This window comes from Bufo bufo, chromosome 3 (assembly GCF_905171765.1).
Source record: "Bufo bufo chromosome 3, aBufBuf1.1, whole genome shotgun sequence".
NCBI lineage: Eukaryota > Metazoa > Chordata > Amphibia > Anura > Bufonidae > Bufo > Bufo bufo.
In genome coordinates, this window is record NC_053391.1 from 592,282,604 (window position 1) to 592,295,707 (window position 13,104).

The 13,104-nt window shown below is 43.9% G+C and overlaps 1 pseudogene; it reads right to left on the reverse strand.

The window, feature by feature from the left end:
• Positions 1-13,104, reverse strand: part of LOC120996136 — a 102,911-nt pseudogene that overhangs the window by 50,324 nt on the left and 39,483 nt on the right.

Sequence of the window (13,104 nt, forward strand, 5' to 3'; positions counted from 1 at the left end):
TAACGAATATGGAATATAGCAGTGCTAAGTTAAAATCGAAATTCGATTATTATAACTTGAATTAATCGCATTGCTATTTCAATAGGAGAGTAGCCTTTAAGTTAAAATTGCAATACGCGATTATTTAAATCGCATATTAATCGCGATAACAAGAATAATGACGAATATTCGATTTCGACGAATATAAAACAAATATTCTATCGAATATTCGCGAATTTCGTCGAAATCGAATATGGCACCTGCCGCTCATCACTAAACCACACCCAGTTTTCCACTCACATTTCCAAACCAGAGTGAATGGTGTAAATATTCAGTGCAAAAAGTTGCCATATTTTGCAGCTTTTTGAAGCCAGGATTCTGCAGTGAAGGTATGATAAATAGGGCCAATGCTTCGAGGGCAGAATGGCTTCACGTATCCAGTGCAGCATGTTTGACAATCTGTGTACAGCACTGCAGAATATGTTGGCGCTATATAAACAATAGAAATAAATAGTACATGCAAATAAATGATACAGGACGAATGTTTCAGTCTGGAGTGTCAGGGTATAAGGACTGTACCTGTGATTACGGAAATGGTGTTTTCTATCACGCATCAGTGCAGGCGACATGGTAAGGAGATACGTCCGCAGAACTTTAGCTGCTCTCCAGACTTTATGTGACACCACCTAGAGGAAGAGAAGGGAATACAATCTTCAGGAAAAGTCACATTCAGAAGGCTGAAGAGATGAGTAAGTAAAAATATATTTAGGTTTTCATTGAACAAGATGTTTACAATCAGAGGACGTATACGCCAGGCAACAATGTATCATGAGGGACATGGTAACAATGCCTCTTGTATTCTTCTTAGGCCTCTTACACACGGCCGTATGTATTTTGCAGTCCACAAAAAACGGATCCACAAAAATGGAGTGCATTCCTTATTTTGCGGAACGGAACAGCTGGCCCCTAATAGAACAGTCCTATCCTTGTCCGTAATGCGGACAAGAAAAGGACATGTTCTATTTTTTGGCGGAACGGAAATACGGAAACGGAACGCACACGGAGTACCTTCCTTTTTTTTGCGGACCCATTGAAATGAATGGTTACGTATACGGTCCGCAAAAAAAACGGAACGGACATGGAAATAAAATACGTTTGCGTGCAAGAGGCTTTACACTAGCAGCCGCAGTGGTGTCACTAAGGGTTAACACATCATTGTGCACTCCATTATTCAAGAACATTTATCAATGTGAAAGAGAGAACTCTGTGGTCAGAATACATCGTGTTTGGTCGCATAGAACTTGAGAAAAAAAACTAACATTTATTTCTTAAAAGTCCCTTTGGAGATGGCCCAAAAACCCCTGCATAATATTGGCACTGCCCTTCGATCCTGTTCAAGGCTGGCATCAACTGTGCGGAATTCTGGGTATTTTAGGTGTACCCACAGCTGGACACATTGCCAACTATAATGACCAACATTAACAAAGATTTTTTTTAAGTAATTTAACAAATAGAATTTGTGGGGTCCACAATTAATGTTTTTGGACCAACAGAGGGTGGAGCTTATGAAGCCACTAATTTTAAATGGAAAGTACAGTGAGAAAATGACCAGTTATTTAATAATTTTTAATATGGTTGGTGCTTTGTTTTTCTAATTTTCACTGACTTAATACTGAAATCATCTGACATTATACAGTTTTCACACTGACCACTGAGCCTTATTTTAGATGGAGACTTTCTGTTCAGCAGTCATCTCATTATCATCACAGGCAAGATTACACTGACAATTAACACTTCCTTTATAAAGCCGGAGGCGGATAATACAGGATAACACCACTGACAATAAATAATGGATACAGCTCAACCTCTCCCCCTCCCCGGACAATAACCTCTGCACAGGTCACAGAACATGTCCGCCATACTCTACCATAGATAGAGGTCAATGAACCACCTCCAGATTAGCTGCTATAAAACGTATCTCTCAATGCTGTTAAATGCAGTACAGTTAAGATGGCTGCCCTATAACCATTTACAGAAAATAAAATTTACCTTCTGGGAAAAATATGCAAAAGCTTTCGTCCAGAAGAAATAAACTACCCCTCTAGGGCCATCTATAGGTGTATACTCTGTTAGTCAGCGTTCATCCCTTTCAAGAACTTGCAAGCAGCCAAACCAGAGACACGTACTAAGCACGTACAGCCTGACTTTTCATTGACCATTTTCCTTTGTGGTGGGTTACCTATGTATTTCCAATGGTTTCTAATTCCAGTTAGACATATATCTTTGTCATCTATTAATTTTAGAAGATTAATCTTCATTCTAGGTCTGCCTCTGTTGATTACGGTATGTGATGTATAGAGGAAGCTAAAGGGGTGCTCTGGGAGAATTAAAACATTTCAGAACTTAACAGAAAAATATCTAAGAAGCTTGACTTTCCTCCGCCGATCCCCCACCTGCACTTGCACTGCTGCTCTGGTCCTTGCTGCTCTGCACTTCCTGTGCGTGTCAGCAAACTAGAAATTCTCAGGCAATTTAACTTTACAGCAAATCTTGGTTGGCTTACTCTGCACCAAAATGGGAATTCTGGTTGTTTGGCCTTAAAAACGACAACCCTGGGGTCCTGGACATAAAAAACTCACCTGTCTGCGGTCCACACCATTGCTCCATTCCCAGCCACTTCCAGTCTCCACAGGACCAAGAAGTGACTTGGTCTGGTGACTGTTGTGGCCCATCGAAGACTCAACAGTCACAGCAGTTTGAATGGTACATCGCTGTTGTGACCAGCATTCAAGCGCTTTGAATGCTCAGGCTATGATTGTCCGTAGCGGTGTGGGACCAAGCTGCTTCTTGGCCCTGCAGGAATCCGAAGTGGTCAGGAAATGAGCAGCGGTGGGACTGCGGACAGGTCATTGGGCTTTTTTATGTTCAGAGGGAGAGGACCCCAGGAGTTGTCAGCTCCAAGGCGGGCAACCCTTTTATGCCATGGCTCCTCCACAAGCTGGAAAACCCCAAAAGTAGACTGATGCTATTTTAAGTATATTTGGGGCTGTTCTGGCATGTTATCCCCAACGGCAAGAAACCACACCTTAGCGAAAACACAAGGACTCACATGCCCAGATACTTACTTAATATTTTATAGTGATTATGTGTTAGTTTTTGATCTCTGTGTACAAAAGCCATACCATTTAAGTGTTTTGTGTTGGAGTGGAAATTGGTTTTAAATTTTGGTACTTCTTCGACTTTTGTGTTCATCTAAACTGCCTGACCTCAGATCTATGGTCTGTACTCACAGCTCTATGGTCAGGCAGGAACCCATGGCATCATAAATCATAATGTTGTCATTTCGGGTCAGAGGAGCAGTGTTTGGTCCGGGAAACCATCACACATCGCATTTCCCGGTATGAACACTCTTGTGTGAATCTAGCTTTGACTGGCTATACTGGTTCTCTCTGCTCTCTCTCTCTCTCTGCTTCTTTAAAGAGTATCCCCTGTAAGTATTACTGTGGAATAACAATATTGGATATTGAAATATTAATATTAAATATAGCATTTCAATATTTCAACATACTGCAATATACATGCAATAAAAAATAATATGTAAGAAATATATATAAAAAAAAAAATAATAATAATATGTACATTATATTTTCCTCTCTGTAGCGCCCCCTAGCTGTTCATCTTATGGTCTCTGCCTTCTCCTGCATTCAATAGTGGACTAAGATGCTCAGTAGCTTCCCTGCTGTCTTCCTCCTCTCCATAGTGATTTCAGGGTGGATTGGCCATAGACCTTACAGGGAAATGGCCCCCTCCTCACAGCCAGTCGGTTGGAAGTTTTTGGGGATGTATTTTGTGCTGTTGTTAGGCAGTATTTTGTGATGGACTGTGTTTTGGTATTTAGCTCTGTTGGGTGGTAATAATGTGCCACAATATGGTATTACAAGCCATGCCATCCAAATATTTGGATCCAACTACAAAACAGGGCCACTTTTAGTATTTTTTCCAGGGGAACTTTAAGTTACCAGTCTGCCCCTGGGAGTATTACATAACATATGTATCTGGGAGGGGCGTAACTTCCATAGCAGCCAGACCATGTAACTGCAATGAGGCCCAGGGCAAGATGGGCCCAGTCTTAGTTGGAATTATCTCTTCTATGGGGGTGAAAACCTTAGTCAGGACTCTACCCCTCTAAAACAACTTTCAGCAAATGAGGCAATGGAAAAAATGACCCCAGGGTCACTGAAAGAGGTTTTAGGCAGAAACCCTTCTGTCCTTTGTGGGGGGCCCTGGTTTGATCCTTGCTATGGGGCCCTTAATTCTCTATGTATACACTGCTCTGGAGCTATATGTAAGCAACTATTTCCTGTGCATGGGGAGGAAATCTTTAATCGTTTTTTTAAATATAATCAGTAAAAAGTTTATTTTGTGAGGAAGAAAGCCCCTGTAATATGTAATGCATGATTCTAACCATCCCAGGGACATTCTATTACCTAGGTTGGCTGCAATGGCAGGTTCATTTGTTTTTGACTATTTATTTCTTTGAAATTCCACATTTAGATAAAAAACAGGATGTAGGCCTATCCATTTCCACTAGTGAACCCAAGCAGAATAGATTGATTTAAACAGAAGAAGCTTTTGTGCAGGAGAGCGCCCTGTGTTACCTGTTTCACGGTTTGGCTGTACTCCTCTTGAGATTCAATATCAGGAAGCGGGGTCTGAAAATAACAGAAATAATCCCATTAGATTAAAGAAAAGGTGAATAAAAGACTATGTTTAAAAAAAAAAGGGCAGAAGAGGACTCAGGTTGTAACAGTTTCATCTCCTCAGGATGTTCTTAAGAGCAGAATGATGGTTAACTAGTGTTAATGTGTATCACATATACGGACACAATGGTGAAAGAAAGATCTCTTACAATTACTGGAAAATGTGAAAGCCGAATTACAGGAAGAGTGGGAAATTTACATTCTGGGGACTGGTGTACACCCTTATATCCTGAGTGCTTGTTCACACCTATTATTTAAAGGGGTTGTCCATGATTATAAAATCTGTCTGCTTGCTACCAAAATTGTACCACATCTGCTGTAGGCTGTGTGTGGTATTACAGTACATCCCCATTCACTGCATAGACAGGTCTGGCACTGTTTCTAGAACAAAACAGGCTTTTTATTCTACTCCCAGACAACCCCTTAAGCCCCTTACTGATCAGCCCGAACACATTTAATTCAGGAAGAAAAGGACAATACTGTTTTGAAGAAGACCAGGATCATGGTACTAGGCACCAAACAGCCATAAAACAGCAAAACCAGGTCCAAGCGAGAATTGCATTAACCTGTAGCTGTCACTCTCAACCAATTTCTAAGGATGTATTTTGGAAATATCTCCCTCTTTACGGCTGCTAACAGTGCATTCCTGGTCTCATTTGAAAACCTTAGATTGTCAGCTTCAAAACAAGACCAAGATCTAACTCAATATAGCTGAAGATATTAAAGATTAAAGCGGATCTGTGATCTCAGCCAGTGTGGAGGAAGAGAGGGTAAACCAGTGAAGGACATGCTGACAGGTTTTAGGGAGGAGAGATGTAGCTCTCCTGTATAACGGCACATGTCCCCAGGGGTAGGGTACAATTGGACTTCAGCGCATGTTATCAGTCCCTAATTCAAAGAACTGCTTGCTCTTTAATTGTCACTCCTTTTTTCCAGAAAAGGAGTGAGAAGATAAGTTTTTGCTCTCTAACACCACTCTGCCTAATTAAGACATACAGAATTATTGATGCACAACCCAGACGTTTACCAGTGTCCAGACTCCGGATCATAGCAGCAAATAAGTTACACCAAAACATTGATTATTTGCTTCTTCAATGATATCTTCTTCACACTCAGGCCTTTACATATTTTTGGCTCAGTTTTACTTAAAAAATGACAGGATTTAAAAAAAAAAAAGAATCTGCTAAACTCAAAGAATGAACAAACCTTTGTGGTCAAATAAACCCATGCTAAGCCTCACCCCCCGAAAACTGCAACTTCCTTTTGTACCCGTGTATATAGACTGGTAGTTTTTGTTGGGAAAGGTGGCAACCCCAAGTCACAGAAAACCCAGTAAAAAAAAAATAATAAACTATAAAGAAATACCAGAATTGCATGTTTCCTTTTCATCTCACCTACCAAAAACCAAATAAAAAAGTAATTAAAAATGGTACCATTAAAAAACTGAAAATCGTCCCAAAAAGCTGTGTCTGGACCGCAGAGACACAAAAATAATTTATTTTGTTTAAAAAAAAGTGTTGTACAAATAGTAGAACATAATTAAAACTTTATAAATTTTGGTATGATCGTAACTGTACTGAGCAAACAGAGTAAAGTTATCATGTCATCCATACCACACAGTGAACACTGTAAATTAAATCCCCCAAACAAAGCTGAAATTGCAGTTTTTTTTAATCTCCCCACCCTCCAAAAAAAATAAAAGCTATTAATACATTATATATTACCCCAAACTAGTTCTATAAAAACTAAAACTCATCCTTCGTAGTCAAGGTGTCATACAGTTAAACTGAACAATATAAAAACGTTATCACTGCTGGAACACAGAGAGGGAAAAAAAATATATATTTCTTTCTGGGAGGGGCTTCTTCTAATTTTATAGTGACCGTTAGGTGGTTAAATGCCATTCAGGTCAATTCAACCCTCCCCTTTTTTTAAACTGTCGCTCCTTCTAACTGCAAGGTGATTGGACTCTATGGTATGTGTGCCATTACAAGGAAAGGTAGTGCCAGTCCTGCATTTTTCTTTGCGTATCTTCCCTGCACTAATAGCAGTGCACTCAAGCTGCTGGACCTTCTTTTTTATTGAATTACTTTTCTGTTCTTTTTTGGCTATTTAATCTGCTGGAGAGATCTGTGTGACATTTTCCTTAGGCCCCATGCACACGGCCGTGTTCCACGGCCGAGAGCGGTCCGTGGTAACCCGGCCGGGATTCCTGCTGACAGCAGGAGCGCACAGCGTCATTGGTTGCTATGACGCCGTGCGCTTCATGCCCGCCGCTGCAATATAGTAATACACTCGTATAGATCATACCAGTGTATTACTATAGTGCAGCGGCGGCATGAAGCGCACGGCGTCATAGCAACCAATGACGCCGTGCGCTCCTGCTGTCAGCAGGAATCCCGGCCGGGTACCACAGACCGCTTCTCGGCGCGGAAACACGGCCGTGTGCATGGGGCCTTAGGGTTTTATTACACTAGCAGATAATCATGCAGATCATCGCTAACAAGCACTCGTATGAACGATCATTAGCGATGATCTGGCAGTGTAATACTGCTGCCAATTACCCGCTCGTTCATCAGGTAATTGGAATCCTTCAACAGGTTTAAAAATTGTTGTTCGCCGGTGGCAGATCATGGTGTCCAATTAAGATCTGCTGCCTGCAAACAATGATTCAGCATGAGGATGAGCGATGGCATTAGTAATCGCTCCTCCGCATTCTACGAAGGAGATCACCGCATGTAATAGCAGCAATCTCCTCTACTAACGAGCAGCAGATTGTTGGGAACAAAATGCTTCCTTCCAGACAATCGCCTGCTTCATCTGCGCGTGTCATCTAAGCCTTAGGGCTGTTTCACACAAGCTGATGCTGTTCGTGACATCCGCTGCGTGTATGACAGCCAAGACCCGATGCGGACAGCGGAAGCACGGAGCATTAACCTGATTGATAATGCTCCGTGCCTCTCTGTGACCTTTTTACTACAAAATCACAGTGAGATAAAGTTGTCACCGTTATTTTCTAGTTAAAAAGATCACAGAGGCACGGAGCATTATCGATCATGTTAATGCTCCGTGCTTCTGCTGTCCGCAGCGGGTCTTGGCTGTGATTCACGCAGCGGATGTCACGCATGGCATCCGGTCGTGTGAAACAGCCCTTAGGATCAGTTCCCATATATCCATCCATGTATTGCACTTTTATCCACCATAGCACAGAAATGTCAGTTATCTACGGCCCTAAATCCCAACCTTCCCGGACCCCAGAGGAACAGTCCTGGATTTCAGTGGCTGTCCTGCGGGCCCGGAATGGCTGAGGTTATCCCCACTGTCCGATTGTAATGGTGAAGCAGGTAAACTCTCCACTCCCCACTTCACCATTCAGCTCCCTAGCAGCGGCAAGCACGATGCTCTCACACATTGTACTGCTGGTCTGTGTAGGAGGAGCGGTGGAATCAGCCTCTGTGCTCCTCCTCCACAGCAGCGCAATGTGTGACAGTATCCTGCGGGGGAGCTCTGGCTGCACTGCTGCGATTATAGGAGGAAGTAGGTGAGTGTTTTTTTTTTTTTTTTACTTCCCTCTGAAGGGGGCACATATCTGGCCCTAACTACTGTGAGGGCAGGAGCAACTGGGAACTTAAAGTGGCCCAGAAAAAATAATAATAAGTGAACCCCATGTCTGTAAGTGGGTCCAAATTGACAGAAGGCAGGGCAACATATAGTAAGTAGGCAGGGATAACTAGGTAGGTAAGAACAACAGAAGTAGACAGAGCCAGCAATACCATAGTGCAGAACAATATACCGCCCCTGCAGGACCAAATTCCACAGCGCAGTACATTATACTACCCACCTGCACCACAGTATTCAACGGTATCACCATCCTGTGGAGAGCGATACAGTTGAATTCAGGAAGGCACAAGGTGCACAGGAGAGGATCAGATCATTATGTACTCGGCTGGTGGCCGTGAGGAGGGCTTGGGTGGCTCCCCAAGGCATCAGCCCTCTGCTGAATTTACCTGTAGGGTCTATGGCAAATCTGTGTGTGATGGGGGCCATATCTTGCAATAATTACTGTGAGGGGGCCATATCTAGCCAGAACTACTGTGAGGGGGCCATATATCTGGGCATAGCAACTGTGAAGGGGGCACATTCTGGGCATTAAATACTGTGAAGGGGGCACACCTAGGCATAGCAACTGTGAAGGGGGCACACCTAGGCATAGCAAATGTGAAGGGGGCACATCTGGCAAAAATACTGTTGAAGGGGGCACACCTAGCATAGCAACTGTGAAGGGGGCACATCTGGGCATTGCTTTTGTAGAGGGGCAACATCTTGGTATAACTATTGTGAGGGGCACATTTTGACATAACTACTGTGAAGGGGTACATGTGAGCATTACTGCTGTGAAGGGGGCACATCTGGGCATAACTACTGTGAGGGGTATAACTACTGTGAAGGTGCACAATGTGCATAAACTACTATGAAAGTGCACAATATCTGGGCATAGCTACTGTGAAGGGGCACAATGTGGGCATAACTACTGTGAGGGGCACAATGTGGGCATAACTACTGTGAAGGGAGCGCATGTGGGCATAACTACTGTGAAGGGAACGCATGTGGGCATAACTACTGTGAAGGGAGCGCATGTGGGCATAACTACTGTGAAGAGGGGACATCTGGGCATAACTACTGTGAAGGGGCACAATATGGGTATAACTACTGTGTGGGGCACAATGTGGCATAACTACTGTGAGGGCACAATGTAGGCATAAGTACTGTGAGGGGCACAATGTAGGCATAAGTACTGTGGGGGCACAATGTAGGCATAACTACTGTGAAGGGGCACATGTGGGCATAAACTACTGTGAGGGGCACAATGTGGGGCATAACTACTGTGAAGGGAGTGCATGTGGGCATAACTACTGTGAAGGGAGCGCATGTGGGCATAACTACTGTGAAGAGGGGACATCTGGGCATAACTACTGTGAAGGGGGCATAATATGGGCATAACTACTGTGTGGGGTACAATGTGGGCATAACTATGGTGTGCTGGCACAAAGAGAGAATAACTACTATGTTGGGGCATTAAGGGGACTGGGTGTGTATAGTTATCTTTTAGGCAGAGTTAGAGGTGTGGCCTAGTATGAAAACAAATTGCTGTGATGCGCTACGCATGCCGCACATAATGTCCCTCTTGGTGTTTTTCAAAAGTTGGGAGGTATAGCAAAGAGATCTTTTCTGACTTCTGGCACATCAGTTTAGGTGCCAAATACCTTCCTGGACAGAAGAACTAATGGGTCATTTATCAAACTGGTGTAAAGTAAAACTGGCTTAGTTCCCCATAGCAACCAATCAAATTTCACCTTTCATTTTTGACAGCTCCTTTGGAAAATGAAAAGTGCAATCAGATTGGTTGCTATAGGCAACTAAGCCAGTTCTACTTTACACCAGTTTGATAAATGACCCCATAAGCGTATACTGGTTTTCTGTCCCACACTTTGATGTCAAGCACAGAAGGCTAATGCCACCTTCATACAGTACTTATTTCCTATGTAAGGTCACTTACCTTCCATTCCCTTATAACAGCTGTCATCTGAACTAGGGCTGCAGTAAACGATTATTTTAGTAATCGAGTATTCTATCGATTATTTTTTACGATTAATCGAGTAATCTAATAAGAAAAAAATAATACTGTTTTCCTTTATAAAAACTCAGACGCCCTGCCATTAGCCCCCAACACCCTTTGTTCCCCACTGTGCGATCAGCCCAAGTGCATCAGTTCCCCCCAGTGCCATCAGTCCCACTATCCCCCAGTGCCATCAGCTCTCCCTCACCCCAGTGCCATCAGCTCTCCCTCACCCCAGTGCCATATGCTCTCCCTCACCCCAGAGCCATCAGCTCTGCCCCCTTGTGCCATCAGCAATCCCTCACCCCAGTGCCATCAGCTCTGCCCCTTGTGCCATCAGCAATCCCTCACCCCAGTGCCATCAGCTCTGCCCCCTTGTGCCATCAGCTCTGACCCCTTGTGCCATCAGCTCTGCCCCCTTGTGCCATCAGCTCTGCCCCCCTTGTGCCATCAGCAGCTCTGCCCCCTTGTGCATCAGCAGCTCTGCCCCCTTGTGCCATCAGCAGCTCTGCCCCCTTGTGCCATCAGCAGCTCTGCCCCCTTGTGCCATCAGCAGCTCTGCCCCCTTGTGCCATCAGCAGCTCTGCCCCCTTGTGCCATCAGCTCTGCCCCCTTGTGCCATCAGCTCTGCCCCATTAGCTCTGACCCATTGTGCCATCAGCTCTGCCCCCATTGTGCCATCAGCTCTGCCCCCATTGTGCCATCAGCTCTGCCCCCATTGTGCCATCAGCTCTGCCCCCATTATGCCATCAGCTCTGCCCCCATTGTGCCATCAGCTCTGCCCCCATTATGCCATCAGCTCTGCCCCCATTATGCCATCAGCTCTGCCCCCATTGTGCCATCAGCTCTGTTGCCATGCTCCTCCTGACACCCCGTAGTGCACAGCGTCACTGGTTTCTATGACGCTGTGCACTCCAGGCGCCTGGCCTTAGTTGCGCCCCCACCCCCTCGGTTTCATCCACTTACCTTTCCAGCAGGGGCGCTGCCGACACTCCATCGTTTCTGCGCTGCTCTGCTCCTGACGTCACACAGTGCGTCGGGTCACGGCGTGCGTAACGTCAGGAGGTCAGAGCAGCGCGGGACCATGGATGTACTGTGGAGTGTCCGGAGGCCGCCTGCTGGAAAGGTAAGTATTCCAAGCGCCGCAGGAGACCACGGAGCGGGAGTAATAGCAAGCGCTTCACTCCCGATCCGTGGTCACATGACACAAACGAATCTTCGATGCAAAAAATTAGCATCGAGGATTTTTTTTGTGTCGAATTACTCCGATTTAATTGAGTAATCGTTTCAAGCCCTAATCTGAACATTGATGTCTACCTGAATAACTATGTTTGCAGAACAAACATGGAAACTTGCTTTATCATGGTATCGTCCCAATTTAACTCAAATGAATGTTGGTTTCAAAGATACTGACTGTCTACCACAAAGTACATGTGTCTCTCTTCTTTCATCTTTATATTCTTCATAATCTGAAGCAATAAGTAATGAAAGCAATATAATAAAACAAACCCTAAGGGATTTTCCAGAACTTAGATGTTGATAGCCTATGCTTAGGTCATCAGGATCTGATGATGGTTGTTAACCAGGGTCGGACTGGTCATAGTCCTTACAGGGAAATTTCCGGGTGAGCTGATGCCCAGGGGCCCCACCTTTGCCATCCTCACGCCCGACCAGTGGAAGTTTTTGGGCATGTATTTTGTGATGGACTGTGGTATTTGGTACCTTTGGGGTGGAGTAGTGTGCTACAATATGGTATTGCTGGCCCTGCCTACTTGTGTTGGCCCTGCTTTCCACTACTTTGGAGCCAACTACAAAATGAGGCCACTTATATTTTTTTTCCAGTGCCACTTTAAGTTCCCAATCTGCCCCTGGTGGGTAACCATACAATGGATGGAGCCTAAAGCATAAGGTTCCTTCAACTGGGGAAGTGGAGAACTTGCAGCTCAGATCCCATTCAATAAGAATATCATTTGTTTTTCTTTTTTTCAATTTATTGTAAAGCCGAGTGCATTGTAATAGCCATGACACACAATAAAAAGTTCCAACATGATGGAGTTTCACTTCAAAACCAACCTCGAGCGATTCATTTTCTTACCGAGAACTGGAACAATCAGTCATAAACCAGAACAATGCAAGCTGCAAGATCTCGTGTGAACCTCAAAACCCATATTGACATCTACACCAACTGCCTACTAAGCTTTTTGTAGACATATAAACTGAAAGGATTATAGCAGATTTATCTACTTAATCATACTATTTGATAAAAGAAATACTTTAGGAGGATAATCGTCTTCTGTGCTTTTGTTTTCTTGTACCACAACATGGTCAATGACGTCTCATACATTATCCATTGAAATCAGCTGAACAAATAGCACGGGAACTTAGAAACTCCCCCGAAGAGATCCGATGTCAATGAACATACATGAAACCAAGAAAACCTTTAAAAGATAATGTTTAGTCATGATAGTTGCCTATATTACTAAACCACAAACCTACTGGCTAAGAACATTAGATGCCTAAATATGATCAGAAGACATGTAGGCCCAACTTGCCATGGAAGCCAAGAACCAGCCACACCAATAGTAAAGATGACATGGCTCTGTTGTGGTCAGTGATTGGCAACCATGGTCATGTGTTGGGATGACACTTTACTGAGGGTGGTGAAAACAAAGACCAGTCTGGCCAAGAAATTATGGCCGGAAATTGATTAGTGAGCACACATATACATCTTGAAAGGATTATTATAGA